Genomic DNA, 14296 nt, shown 5'->3' with positions numbered 1-14296 from the left:
CCAGTCGGTATTCCTTCTCTGACTCGCGCCTTCTGTAACTTCTCCCCGTCTCTCCTTGTCTCCTTTGCCTCTTGTAAGTTTTCTTCTCTTCTCTTTGTGATCCTATTTTCTGTGCTTATTTTAGATTTGGCATAACCCTGAGTCCTCACCAAAATGGCTAAGCACTTGAAAGACCTCCTTTCTGAGGGTCGTATTTCGAGGTTCCGACGACACTTTTCTATCCTTGATGATGTCCGTCTGTCTCTAGTGACGGACAATACTCTTGATATGGTGAGGGAAGATAAAAAAATTATCGTCTTTCCTCTCCTATCCGTTGTGGAGGGCGGAGTCCGTTTTTCCCTACACCCATTCCTTAGGGCCGTCCTCCGCCATTGGGGTCTGATTCCTTCCCAACCCAATATGAATTTTTTTTGAATCATCATGGGAATCGCTGAGTTGAACCAGTGCCTTAGGGTCAACCTTGGCATTTCGACCATTCGGCACTGCTATGCTTTAGCTAAATCCTCCAGTCTGCTCAAGCGCTACTTTCTCAGGGCCAAGGACACTGACCACCACTTGGTAACCATGCTTGCCAGCTCTGGCAAACGAGTTGATGATGTGATGGTCAATGTTCGAGGCAACTGGGAATTCGGCGAAGGCAAAGATCGCCTAGACCCTATACCCAGACGGAGGGGTGAACCACGTTGCCGTGTAACTCGTGTTTATTGATCTTTCTTTTAATCGGCTTTTTCTCCCAGTCTAATTCTTTGTTTGTGCAGGCAATAAGTTGAAGAAGATTTTGACTTCGGCTGACAAGGCAGTCCTTGCGCAAATTAAGACTGCACTCAAGTATTTTGGTCGTCCAAATGTACAGAAGCAAGAGAGAGCCACCCACATACTCTTGCGATACGAGCCTACTTATACTACGTTCTTGGCCACAGACGACATTCCGATCCCAACCGGCGAACGACATCTCACGGCTCTTGTCTTCCCTAGCTTTAAGACCCTTAGGCAAATTGGTTTTGAAGCATCTGATTCGGAGCGAGATGTAGAGTCGGTGGTCGAGGTAGTTGCCGATCCGAGAGAGTTCGCTGCAGAGGCCGAAGAGGTTGACGAGGTTTTAAACTCGGCGTTTGAAGCAGCCGGTCTTAACCAGCCTAACTCACCGTCCACTTCGGGTCGGGGGGAATTTCCTTTTGGAGATATTTTTACTGGTTTAGAAGATCTACCCGGCTCCTATTTCGAGGGTATGGCGAAGGAATCTCTTTCTCAATTGGCACGAAAAAAGAATGCTGAACATTTAGCCGCCGGTCTGAAGGCCGAGGCCATTACCTCCAAAGCTGCCCTCCCTGAATCATCCGAGAAGGTTGTCGTTGTTGAAACGACTCAAATTGTTCCTGTTGAGACGGAACGGTCAGTTGAAAGTCTGACTCTAGAGGCCGATAAGGGTAAGAAAAAGCGACCCGCCGATTTGAGGCCGTTTCTGAAGAAGTTCCTATGGAGAAAAGGTAGCGCTTGGAGGAGTCAGACGTGGTTGTTCCTTTTATGGTTCAGCCGAAGATAAAAAAATGTGCCAATCTCCTCTAACGCATCGGTTGTGAAAGACCCAGCCATGGCGTTGAGCTTGGCTTCGTCAGTCTCATTGCTGGCTAACAAGGCGGCTTTTCGCTCGGAGCCGGACATGTTAGCAATTGTGTTGGCCGCTCAGACAGCTCTTCTAGTATGTATGTTGATCTTATCTTTTACGTTTCTGCGTATATTTGTCTTGGTTTTAACATTCTGTTTTATAAACAGTCGGCAGGGTAGCTGAGATAGGGCGACGTCAGCACAAGGCCGTCGAAGAAATAGGTCGTTTAAGATCGGAGGTGGAGAGCGAAAGGAGTAGGGCCAACTTTGAGGCGGCAAGGGCGACAATGGAGAGTGCAAGGGCGAAGGCCGAAATGGAGAGAGCGAAAAATGCAGAGGAGCAGAGATTGGTCGCTAAGCAGAGGGCAAGCACGAGCGATGAAGCGCTGAAGTCAGCCCAGGAGGTGATTGCCAGGCTGGAGAACGAATTGGAAGAATTGAAGAAGGCAAAAGACAAAGCCGACTCTGAGACTTCCAAGGCGTACGAGGCCGAGCAAGACGCCGCCCTTGAAAGCTACGCGAAGGAAGCTCCTAAATTTGAAAACCGGGGATTCAAGCACAGCTGGCTCAAAGCCCTTGTTACTGCAAATGTGACATTAGCAATGCCAATTCCATATGAGCAAGTGGACATCGAGCCGCTGGAGTTTGACCCCAAAGACCCTTAGGATGCCACACTGGTTGTTTTTGCCTATAAATTTCAATGTATTTTCTTTTATTTTATTTTTACTCAGGATGATCTTTATGTATAAAGTGATACTCTATCTGTATTCAGTTTATCAATGAAATTTTCCCTTGTTTTGTGTTATTTAATGGAATTTTTCCTTGTTTTGTGTTATTCTTGTACTTAATTGAATGAATAGACAATTATTCTATTAGAAAGAAAGATGGATGATTCAAAAGTTAGGAGATATTCATGATTCAGTTTTAAGGAATCTACCCTTGCCATAGATATGAACTTGTCCGCCGAATGAGTCCGGTTCGTGAAATGGCTGAGGTACAATCCTTTCGGCATAAATCTACCCTTGCCCAGCCAGTGCATGAGCTTCATAAGCCGAATAGGACACGTTCATGGAATGGCTGTGGCATAAATAGATCGGCATTGGGCTTAAATAGTTGGCCGATTAGATTAATACATCTACCCTTGCCCCAGCCAGCGCATGAGTTTCATAAGCCGAATAGAACTCGTTCATGGAATGGTTGTAGCATAAATCGATCGGCATTGGGCTTAAATACTTGGCCGATTAGATTAATAAATCTGCCCTTGCCCCAGCCATTGCATGAGCTTCATAAGCCGAATAGGACTCGTTCCTGGAATGGCTGTGGCATAAATCGATCGGCATTGGGCTTAGCCGATTAGATTAATAAATCTGCCCTTATCCCAGCCAGTGCATGAGCTTCATTAGCCGAATATGACTTGTTCATGGAATGGCTGTGGCGTAAATCGATTGGCATTGGGCTTAAATACTTGGCCGATTAGATTAATAAATCTGCTCATGCCCCAGCCAGTGCATGAGCTTCATAAGCCGAATAGGACTCGTTCATGGAATGTCTGTGGCACGATCCTTTCGGCTTAAGGCCAAGGGATTTGGCCGACTCAGGTGGAGAGCTATTGACCGTTTGTATTAAGGGATTTGCCCTTGTTGGGGGTGAAGCTGGAAAGCCGAAAGTCCTCGGCTTATGGAATGCATGCATTAATGAGGTCGCCTCGGGAACGCGGTGCGCCCATGAATTATTTAGAGAGGGGGTCGTGTCCAAACAAAACTCAACCTTGTGTGAGGAACTAAACAAAACTCAACCCTGCAGCGAAGGGTGAATGTCTAGCAGATTGTTTTTCAATAGCAAAGGCGAAGGTAAGACACTGGCGGAGCTGGACTTGATGGATCGAGGTTGCGAACTTCCCCGAATGGGGCCTAGAGCATCTGCTGAGCATGAGAGGCGTCATTCTCCTCGTCAACGAAACAGGTCACCTAGAAGGGAGAAACGCCAATGGGGAAGTTCCCCTCGTTCGCGCAGCGAAGCCAGTGGGCCACCACACCCATTGAGCTTTGTAGTGTTTGTTGATAACAGACTGATGACGGAGGCGGATTCAATCATCCAAGATCCAAATGTGGCAGTAGAATTTGCCCAAAAAATTTTTTTTCCAGAAGTTCAGCAGTCGATGGTTGGTCAACGAGACTTCGAAGTGTTCCGAGAGGGCATTCATAAGGCGGTGAAGGGGCTGTACACCTCCTACGAAATCGGTATGCGTCTTCGTGCTGCTCGACGGGAGATAGAGCAGAGGGAGGGACAAACGCATTCGAAGTCTATATGCTCATGTAGAGAAGGCCGAGCGTGAGTTGAGAAAGGTCAAGGCTGGTGGAGAGCAGTCGGCTGGAAAGTCTAACCCGATCGTGGAAGAAAGGGTGACACAACAGCTAATAGGTCATGCGATCGCCGATCGGGATACGGCTAGCATGTTTGCGATTGAGTCCGCCAAGGGCAGGGCTTACGAAAAAGGCTTCCATGACTGCCGGAAGGTCGGAATAGAAAAAACTAGGGAAAAACTCGCTGATGAGGTCTGCCGATGCGAAAATTGGGGATTTCGGCATGGGTGGATCGAGGCACTGAAGGCCACGGATACCCTCCGTGCAGCAGGTGTTCAGTCGGCTTCACCGTTATGTCATCGTCGTAACCTTCCCTTCGACGCGTACGAGATAGAGAAGAGTGACGATGAAGGTGGCGCCGTATAACTTTCATGTAAAAATAAATACATTTTGTATCTATTTATTGTTTAATTAATAATGTATTCGAAAGTAGTTTAATGAGAACATATATTTGTCAGAATGTTTTTGTTGTTGTGCCAACTATTTTATGAGTGGATTTAATCATGATATTATGATCTTTTTATTCCAATTATGATAGTATGAAATTATACTTGTTTGACAAAATGACCATGACCATGAAAATATAGTTAGTTGGCCAAAACGTAAATTGCGCAAGGTGCCGCGAATTCGGCCCCAACATATGGATACGGCTCTAGGAACTTGGCACCTCATTCGGCCCAGGCTCGACGCTGTCATGCACCAATGGGGCTCCGAATCTGGAGGCTCTATCGGCCCAAAGGTGTCATGCACCAAAGGGGCTCCGAATTCGGAGACTTGGCCAATCGTGGCATCCATGAAGGGCGCTTCGAATCCGGAGACTTAATCGGCCCAAAAACGTCATGCGCCGATGGGGCTCGGAATCTGGAGGCTTATCTTGGCCAATCGTGACATCCACAAAAGGCACTCCGAATTTGGAGTCTTAGTCGGCCCAAAGACGTCATGCGCCGATAGGGCTCCGAATTCGGAGGCTTTATTTGGCCAATCGTGATATCCACGAAGGGCGCTCCGAATTCAGAGACTTAATCGGCCCAAAGACGTCATGCGCCGATGGGGCTCCGAATCTGGAGGCTTATCGTGGCCAATCGTGACATCCACGAAGGGCGCTCCGAATCCGGAGTCTTAGTCGGCCCAATGATGTCGTGCGCCGATGGGGCTCCGAATCTGGAGGCTTATCTTGGCCAATCGTGACATCCACAAAGGGCGCTTTGAATTCGAAATCTTAGTCGGCCCAAAGATGTCATGCGCCGATGGGGCTCCGAATCCGGAGGCTTTATCTGGCCAATCATGATATCCACGAAGGGCGCTCCGAATCGGGAGACTTAATTTGCCCAAAGACGTCATGCGCCGATGGGGCTCCGAATCCGGAGGCTTATCTTGGCCAATCGTGACATCCACGAAGGGTGCTCCGAATCCGGAGACTTAATCGGCCCAAAGACGTCATGCGCCGATGGGGCTCTGAATCTGGAGGCTTTATTTGCCCAATCGTGATATCCACGAAGGGTGCTCCGAATCCGAAGACTTAATTAGCCCAAAGACATCATGCGTCGATAGGGCTCCGAATCCGGAGACTTATCTTGGCCAATTGTGACATCCACGAAGGGCGCTCCAAATCTGGAGTCTTAGTCGGCCCAAAGACGTCATGCGTTGATGGGGCTCTGAATCCGGAGGCTTTATTTGGCCAATCGTGATATCCATAAAGGCGTTCCGAATCCAAAGACATAATCGGCCCAAAGACGTCATGCGCCGATAGGACTCCGAATCCGGAGACTTATCTTGGCCAATCGTCACATCCACGAAGGCGCTCCGAATCTGGAGTCTTATTCGGGCCAAAGACGTCATGCGTCGATGGGGCTCCGAATCCGGAGGCTTTTATTTGGCCAATCATGATATCCACGAAGGGCGCTTCGAATCCGGAGGCTTTTATCGGAACACCTTTGAACTGGATTTTATAGTGAGTAAATAGGGATCTTTGCATTATAGAAAATGAGATGTACATGGCAAACCGTTCAGACCACGCATCATGTCCCACAAGGCGGGTTAATGATAAAATTTGCGTAAGTGCGTGGAATTCCGAGGCCGTGGCAGACTTCTTCCTGACATGTCTTTGAGCCGATATGCCCCTACTCCTGCGATTGAATCAATCTGATGGGGGCCGTCCCAGTTAGGACCCAATTTTCCATCCGCCGGTTTCTTGGCAGCTGGAAGTACCTTCTTTAGGACCAACTCTCCTGGTGTGCAGAGGCGCAGCTGAACACGTTGATTATACGACTTAGCAAGCTGCTGTTGATATCGCCCTATGGATGCGAGGGCACGGTCTCTTCGTTCTTCAATCAGAATCAAATCCAAGGCCAGCATCATCTCGTTTTGGCCCATATCAGAAACTTCCGATTTCAAGGTTGGGAGGCCGATCTCCAGGGATATGATTTCCTGGGTTCCAAAGCATAGAGCAAACGGCGTTTTCCCAGTAGATCGCCTCGGCGTAGTTCAATGAGCCCACAAGACACTCGGCAATTCTTCGACCCATTTGCCTTTAGCTTTCTCCAGCCTCTTCTTGATGCTGTCCAAGATGAATTTGTTAGAGGCTTCAGCCTGACCATTGCTTCATGGATAGGCCGGCGTGGAAAAGTAAGGTCGGATACCGTACTTGCTGCACAACTCTCGGTAGATGCCACAATCGAACTGGGTGCAGTTGTCTGAGATAAGTGCTCTTGGAATGTCGAATCGTGTGATGATATTTCTCCAAACAAAGCGCTTCACGTCGGTATCTCGGATGTGTGTTAGTGCCTCTGCTTCTACCTATTTTGTAAAATAATCTATCGCGGCAATCAAAACCGCTTGTTACCCGAGGCACGAGGCAGTGGTCTGACAATGTCAAGTCCCCATTGGGCGAACGGCCAGGAACTGGTTATGGAGCTTAGCTCTTCAACAGACAGGTGGGTCAAAGGAGAGAACTTCTGGCACTGTTCACACTTTTTCACATAACATTCGGCATCTGCTCTCATTGTCGGCCAATAATACCCTTGTGTCACGGTTCGATGAGCCAAGGACCGCCCGCCAGAATGGGTGCCACAACTGCCCTGATGTATTTCAGTCAGAAGCTCCTCGACTTTGTTCGGGTGCACACATTCCAAATATGGGCCAGAAAGGGATTTTTTATAAAGTTTTTCTTTCGGATCCAAGTAATATCGCAGGGCTTTGTTTCGCAGCTTGTGCGCTTCTTTCTTGTCCCCTGGGAGCTATTTGGAAGACAAGAATGCGGCAATGGGATCCATCCAGCTCGGTCCAGATTTTATAACATTGACCTGGACTTCCTCCGAAGGGCCAATGCTCGGCTCCGGGATGAAACCTACTTCGATGGTCCGTTTAATCTCTGAGCTAATGGCAGAGGCTAGGCAAGCAAGGGCATCTGCATATGTGTTCTGATCACGTGTTATCTGGTTCAATTCATGATGGTCAAATTTTGCTAGCAAGGAGTTGGCCGTTTTCATGTAAGTCGCCATACGGTCGTTTCTTTCCGCGTACTCCCCCTTTAGCTAATTAATCACTAGTTTTGAATTGCAAAATACAAGTAAACACCGAGCACCTAGAAGATGTGCATTTCGCAAACCGGCTAGAAGGGCTTCGTATTCGGCTTCGTTATTTGACGCTTCGAAGCTGAGCTTGACGGCCTACTCAATTATTGCGCCGTCGGGAGCCATAATTACAACTCCGGCTCCGCTGCCCCGTTGATTGGATGATCCATCACAATACAACTGACAAATGTCCCTAACATAAATTCTCCAGTTTGGCTTCGATCGTATTTCATCGGACTTGAAATCGGCAAGACCACCAGTGAATTCGGCAACAAAGTCGGCTAGCATCTGTCCTTTGATCGAGATTCTAGGTAGAAACTGAATGTCGTACTGGCCGAGTTCAAGAGCCCACTTTGAAACACGTCCTGATGCTTCTGCACTTCATAGTACTGATCGGAGGGGATAATCTGTTAGCACCCCAATGCTATGTCCCTGGAAGTAATGCATCAGTTTTCTTGCTGCCATGACTAGGGCTAGGATGAGTTTTTCCAGCGGAAGGTAGCGTGTTTCAGCATCAACCATTGCCTTGCTCACATAGTACACTGGTCGCTGCTCCCCCAGCTCTTCCTTTATCAGTACGGCGCTGACGGCCCTGGCAAAAACTGCCAGATACAAAATGAGTGGGTCACCAACAGCGAGTGTTGTCAAGAGTGGTACTGTGCGGAGGTAAGTCTTAAGGCCGTTGAAAGCGGCATCACATTCGGGGGACCATTCAAAAGCCTTGCCCTGCCATAGTGTATGAAAGAATTGTCGGTAGCGATCTGTGGACCGACTGATGAACCTGTTTAGTGCGGCGGCCATCCCCATTAACTTCTGAACTTCTTTGACCGATCGAAAGGAGTCGAGTTCTATGATTGCTGTGATTTGCCTTGGGTTGGCTTCAATTCCTCGGTGGTTGACAATGTACCCCAAGAATTTGCCAGAGCCGATCCCAAATGCACATTTGGAAGCATTCAGCTTCATCCTGTATTTGCATAGAATGCCAAATGTTTCTTCCAAATCGGCTATATGATTTTGCTCTTCCTTGGACTTGACCACCATATTGTCAATGTACACTTCCATAGTGTGGCCGAGTTGCTCCTTGAACATGGCAGTGACTAGTCTTTGATAGGTTGCCCCTGCATTCTTCAGCCCAAAAGGCATAACCTTGTAGCAGTAGGTTCCACTTGGGGTGAGGAATGCAGTTTTGTCCTGGTCCTCTGGATACATGGCGATTTGATGGTAGCCTCTGTAAGCATCGAGGAAGCTCATACGTTGATGGCGTGACGTCGCATCTACAAGTTGGTCAATTCTAGGTAAGGGAAAACAATCCTTGGGACAGGCTTTGTTTAGGTCTGTGAAATCGACCCACACTTGCTAAGTTCCATTTTTCTTCTTCACCACCACTGTATTAGAGAGCCATCTAGGGTAGGTCACTTCCCTGATTGCCCCGGCGTCAAGCAGTCTGTCAACCTCCTCGACAACGGCGGCGGTGTGCTCTGTGGCTGATCGCCGACTTTTCTAGATGATCGGCTTGCGCTTAGTATCAACATTCAAAGGGTGCTGTGATACTGACGGATCTATACCTGGCATCTCATATGGAGTCCACGCAAAGACATCGAGGTTGCTGAGTAAGAAAGAAATTAGCTGCTGTCTTTCAGCTTGATTCAGGGATGTGCCGACCATGAAGAACTTGTCTAGGCTTCCATCGATTTCAACTCGGTCTAAGCCTTCTATGGCCTTTTTATTTGGGAGCCGCCCAACATCGTCGAGGCTCTCTCGATCCGATACCTCAATGGAATTCACCTGTAGCTCCTTTGGCCCCTTTTCAGCAAGGAGGTAACATGCTTGTGCTGATTTCTGGAAGCCACGGATCTGCTCAATGCCGCCCTCTGTCGGGAAGCGAAGCAGCTAATGATAGGTGCTTGGCACGGCCTGCATAGTATGCAACCAAGATTGCCCCACGATGACATTATACAGGGACGGCAGCTTGACGACCAAGAACTCCACGGCCACTGTTCGGGAGCCCGCTCGAACAGGTAGTGTAATTTTCCCTAACAGGTATTCTGGGTTGGCGTTGAAGCCGAATAGAGGATAAGGTGCCGGGGAAAGGTCTGATTTAGAGAGGCCGAGTTTGATGAATGTCTTGTAATACATGACTTTCGATGTGCTCCCTAGGTCAATGAGTACGCGCTCAACGGTGAACCGGTTTATGCGTAACTGAATTACCAAGGGATCGGTGCGGGGCAGTGTTACTCCGACCAAGTCTGAATCATCAAAAGTAATGCTTGCAGCTGCATGGGGCCGTTTAGCCGAAGTGAGTTGATTTTGAGGGTCGAGATTCGACTGAATGGTATGCACCGCGGATGAAATTGGCAGGCTGTATGTCATGCGGATCACGTCGAGTGGAGGGGAATCCTGTCTTAAGGCTATTGCTTTGGTTGAGCTGCCTTTTCGGACGTACTGCTGTAGCCGACCATCCTGTACCAATTCCTCCAGGTGATCCTTTAAGGCATAATAACTCTCAGTATCATGACCATGATCTTTGTGATACTCACACCGCATATCCAGTCTTCGCGTGTCGGGAGGTCTTACCATTTTTTACGCCCATTTGAAGAATGGATGATGTTAGATTTTGGACATGACCGTGTTGATTGGCTCTGACAACTCAGTATATTTCTTGTTAGCGCGCCTTGTGCGCCTGCTATCGACTTGCAGCTGTTCACTTGCTCGGTGGGAGCATTGGTAGGTTGATCGGCGAGAATCCCGTCTCTTATCTTGTTTTACCCGATGCCATGGTTTAGGGCTCTGAGGTGCTACAGAGTTTAACGGCTGAGCAATTTCAGCAGAAGCCGTCTTGTTGGGCAAATTTCCGGCTTTAACCCGCAAGGCATCATCTTCCACTTTACAGTATTCTTCAACTTTCTTCATCAATGACCAAACTGTTTTGGGGGGCCGTCTAGTCAAAGAGCTGCGGAGGGCACTGTCGGGATACAGCCCCATCTTGAAGGCGGTAATGGCCATGGAGTCATTGCAAGCATCATCTACCAGATTAAAACATTCCCAGTACCGCGCCGAATATGCGCGAAGGGTTTTCCCCTGTTGAATCTGCATTGCCTAGAGGGAATCGGCTTGCTTTGGCTAGACCTCATTAGTGATAAACCTTGCCTTGAAGGATTTTTTGAGTTGGTAGAAGCTTTTAATCGAAGCCGACTCCAGTTTATAATACCACCTGACAGCTACTGGTCCCAAGCTGCTCGGAAATATTCTACACATGAGAGCCTCATCGTCTGCATGCAACGTCACGGCTTGCTTATAATGGCGGATGTGATCGGTGGGGCTTGATTTATCGTCGTACAAGGTGAATGACGGTGTTTTGAATTTCTTGGGAAGCACTGCCTTTGCAATTCGTCGTACAAAGGGATCATGCTGCTCTTCTTCATCTGAACTGTTTCGTCTTCGCTTATACCTTATACGGGGACTTTCTTCAGAAGAACTGGTAGTTTCAGGTCGCCCCTTCTTCTTGGGCTCAGGGGATAATGAGTCGAAGTCACTTTCAGTGTAGTCTTGTCGGGCTCGGGGTCGTCGACCACCTGCCCTCGGAGGTCGCTCGGGATCTAGGCATATAGCTTGTTTGGACTTCGCCACCTCCAAGGCCAGATCTTGATGAAGAGGTTCGTTCTCAGCGATCATATTCTCCAACCTCTGTTCATTTTGCTTTGCCTGTTCCATGATCGAGTGCATTGTCTCATGCTCTGAAGTCAAGGGTGAGGCGAAGTTCAAAGCACGTCTTGCGGCGATGGTCTCTGGTCCAAGCATGGTTGTTGAAGTGAGGTCGTCTCTCTGTGTGGTTTCATTGGTGACTATCGGAGGGTCTTCTGTTACGCTCGCCATGGATATGTTTGAGTATTCCCAAAGACGGCGCCAATTGTGGAGAAAGTGGTTTGGAAATACTCTTCTGATCCTGGGGGACGCTCATGATCCTCTGCTAGTTACCTGAAAAGAAATAAACGCTCCGGTCGGGGGTGCCGGAATTAGCACTCCGACGGGCAAGTCAGTCTCTACACTCAGGATTACTTGTATTCTAAGTTAAGCTTAATAGTTCTCACATGCCTTCTTTCATCTATTGTTCCTTTATTTATACACTTTTCTTGGGCCTTAGGGCCTGGCCCATTTCTCACTCATTATCTGCTTATTTACTCGGCTCCATAGTTCAATAGATACTCAGCCTACCTATTGTATTCGGCCTCCTGATCGTGCAGGATGAAGCCGTGTAATATCTGTCTCCCAGAGTGTACGCTTCTGATTCTACCAATTATTCGGCTCCCACAGTTCTTGTATAATGTGTATCTATGTAAACCGTCATATTATGTATATGTTATGATTTAAAGCATTCATGATCATAGTTATCTGTATATTGTTATTGTTTGGGATCCCTACTGGACTTTATGTTCATCCCATGTTGCTAATTCTTTTTCAGGTGAACGTCGAGGAATGTTTCAAGATCTAGGATCTTCTTTATGTGTGGGCCACGAGGCCTTTTATTTGTAGGCAGAATGCCATTGATGTCAAAGGGTTAAACCCTTTCCTTTAATTTAAAAAATGTAAGCCTATGGGCAATTTATTTATTTTTAACTTATGTTGCATTCACTTCATATTCGAAAGAGAGAACCTTCAATAATAGTACTAGTTATTGTATTAAATTTCCGGTCATGATCTCTGAAATTGTGTTATAATAAAGGATTTGGTAATGGTATCTGTTGGCATAAAAAGTGGGACGTGACATGATGGAGCCACGTCTTTCCCATTATGGCGTTATATGAGGATGACACATTTACCACTTGAAATTCAACTTGTTGAACTGTTGCTCAGGCTCTTACTGGTAAAAAGATTTTCCCCAAGGGAAAAACTGGGCTAGAATTGAAACCATAGAGTGGTGAATTAATTACAAGTAGGGCTCCAGGGGATAGTCCCAACTTTTTAAAGAGATCATAGTACATGATTTCCAAAGAACTTCATTATCCTATCAATATCCTTTTAACAATGAATTCCTCGATCTGCAAGGTTACTACCAGAGCATCATTGTGGGGATAATGCACCAAGTCAGATCTTCGTCGAAAAATGCAATCCTTGAGATGGAACAATGCATTCTTTTGGTGGGGACTTCTGATAAAGCCATCATTTCCCCATGATATGCTGACCTCCTTATTTCTTTCCTTTTTTTGGCTTGTCTACCTTTTAAGGGGAACTAAATATATCGTGTTGATAGTTGTCATCGGTTGCACGTCCCCACCTTTGTCCATTCCCTTATCTTTTCGATTAGGGGAGTGGTCAATATACGATCGTAAATGCCCGCTTTGTGTCAATTCTTCCAGAAATTGCTTTAATGTTTTGTAATCTTCTGTAAGATGTCTGTAATCCTTGTGGTAGGGACATGGTAACCTACGATTTCAAAGACATGGATCCCCGATCATCTTTGGAGGCCAAGAGAAGTAGGGCTCACTCTAGATTTTCGCCACCAGACAGTGATGATAGTTCGGAAAGCCTCTTTTCTTGGTTTTGGTTGTTCGGTGATGGCATTTGATTCCTTTCTTTTGATGTCGGAAGGCTTCTTCTCGTTATTTCTTAGAACCCTTGGTAGGAGCCAGACATGTTTTGACTCGTCAGTCCTTCGTAGATCATCTTCGATCTTGCAATGATGTTCCACTCGCTTTATTAAACTACCCACGTCAGTAGGTGATTTTTTCGTTAAGGATTATCGGAGCTTACTTGTAGGCTGTAATCCTAACTTGAATGAGGCAACTGCTAACTATTCGTTGTAGTTATCAATCTCGTTATATGTCGCCTAATACCTATTGGCATACTCTCATAGGTTCTTTATGTCATCTTTTTTTCATTGTGAGAAGTACATCCACTTCTTTCGGTGGTTGGCTGTTGGTGATAAAGCGTGAGATGAACGCTTGCTGCAACTGCTTCTAGTCATTGATTAATTAGATTTCTAGTTTATAGTACCATCGAAGTGCCATTTCACCTAAGCTCGAGGGGAACATTCGGCACATGATTGGACCATTATTGTTCCATAATGTCATGGCATGAGTATAATGCTGAATGTGGCTAGTCGGATCCCCTTTACCATCGTATAGGTTGAATTTTTGTGGGATGAACTTCTTCGATGGGTCGACACTATCTATTGCTCGAGAGAATGGTGAAGCTAGTTCTTCCGTGTAGAGATTTCTTCGAACGGGCTTAGGATTGCCCCCCGTTCGTCCATCAAGCCAACTCTGCAAGTCATTTTTCTAGTAATCCTAGGAGTCCTCTCTTCTGGTAATGTCACGATCCAAACCCGCCCCTATAGGTTTAACGTCGTAACCGGCCAATAATCCGAGATTACCAAAGACCTGCTTTATAGTAATATAGTAAACGGGGCTGGCAAAAGCCAATAAAGAATAAAATATATCGTCCAATAAGCTGTGAGGACTTACATGAGCAAACAAACTTATATAGATATTCACATAGTCCAAGTCAAGCTTTGTTGTAAAACATAACCATAGTTTAGGGATTTAATCCCAATAACACAAATCAATCTTATTAATAGTCATAACCATATATAACACTTGCCTTCGTGCTATTCAAACACTTAGTTACAAGAATAAAAGGGTGAACTCAACCACCCAATTAAGACTTGGAGCTTAACTATTCAAAACCTCACAGTGAGGCACGGTAATTGGCATCACAAAAACAGGGTTTGGGTCGATGCCACTAAGTCAAGTCTGGTCT

This window comes from Camellia sinensis, chromosome 9 (genome assembly GCF_055761805.1).
Source record: "Camellia sinensis isolate YWXY chromosome 9, ASM5576180v1, whole genome shotgun sequence".
In the NCBI taxonomy this organism is placed as follows: domain Eukaryota; kingdom Viridiplantae; phylum Streptophyta; class Magnoliopsida; order Ericales; family Theaceae; genus Camellia; species Camellia sinensis.
Note: the sequence above shows the minus strand (reverse complement) of the source record.